The sequence below is a fragment of the Mus caroli genome, chromosome 4 (genome assembly GCF_900094665.2).
Source record: "Mus caroli chromosome 4, CAROLI_EIJ_v1.1, whole genome shotgun sequence".
NCBI lineage: Eukaryota > Metazoa > Chordata > Mammalia > Rodentia > Muridae > Mus > Mus caroli.
Window position 1 is genome coordinate 113161016 of NC_034573.1, and position 1059 is coordinate 113162074.

A 1059-nucleotide genomic window follows, 5' to 3' on the forward strand; every position below is an offset into this window, starting at 1 on the left:
AACCATCTGTAATGGAATCCGATGCCCTCTTCTGGTGTGTCTGAAGACAGCTACAGTGTACTCACATACATAAAATAAATAATTCTTAACCAAAAAAAAAAAAAAAAAAAAAGGAAAAGGCACAATTCTAAATGGCAGGAAATAATGGCACGTTCACGGCAAGTGCTTGTTTCCATTAGCACATTCCCAGTCCATGGTCCACAAGCTCTACTCTATGGGATTTCTTGCCCTAGCTTCTTAGTAGACAGCTGTGGCCATCCTCTAGGCAGGTAAAGTAAAATGATGATTTTTTTTTTTTAAAAAAAGATGATTACATCCAGAATATATTAAAAATGAATATATTCAAAGAATGAGCAAAATGAGTATATTAAAAATACTCTTCTGTTCTTTATACACTAAAAACTGAAACTGCTACTAATTTAGTTGATTAGATTATAGGTATTTTCTTTTTCATCCTTTCAGGCTATTTTATGATGAATATTCTAAAGACATTTTATAATGAATATTCTAAAGACATACAATGTATAGTGTTAGAATGCTTAAGGCCCTAGGTTCAGTCTCTAGCATAAAAAAAAAAATGATATAAACAATATATCAATCAGGTGGATACTAAAGTCAAAGCTTTCAGACCTGTTTAGAAATTAAAACTGAATTCTATTTTTTCTTGCTTTACAGCCCACACTGCCCTTAAATTTGAGATTCTCATGTCTCAAAACCCTTAATTGAGTTAGATTCTGCCTCAGTTTCTCTCATTAATTTTGCTCTGCCTTTTACAGGACAGAGAACAAAAAACAGAACACAGGCTTATATTCAGGTCCTTGGCTAGTCTCCATAATACAAGAGCACAGAAGCCCACAGCAGGACAGCTTTACATGGGAGCGTGCTTGTGTTCTGACCAATCGTTCCAAACGACTGGTCTACTTGGTTACTCTTCCTACTGACACCTAGCTCACTACTGATAGAGGGGACATGCCCAATGAGTTTATTTGCAGATTTTATACTTGACCTGACTGTCAAAGAAGAGAATGAGACTCTGTAGCCATTTAAAAAAAAAAAAAA

General features: G+C 34.7%; 1 protein-coding gene across 4 annotated transcripts in view; it reads right to left on the reverse strand.

Moving 5' to 3' along the window:
* Nucleotides 1-1059, reverse strand: part of Macf1 (microtubule actin crosslinking factor 1) — a 338558-nt gene that overhangs the window by 30894 nt on the left and 306605 nt on the right. The gene's annotated exons all lie outside the window — the stretch shown is intronic.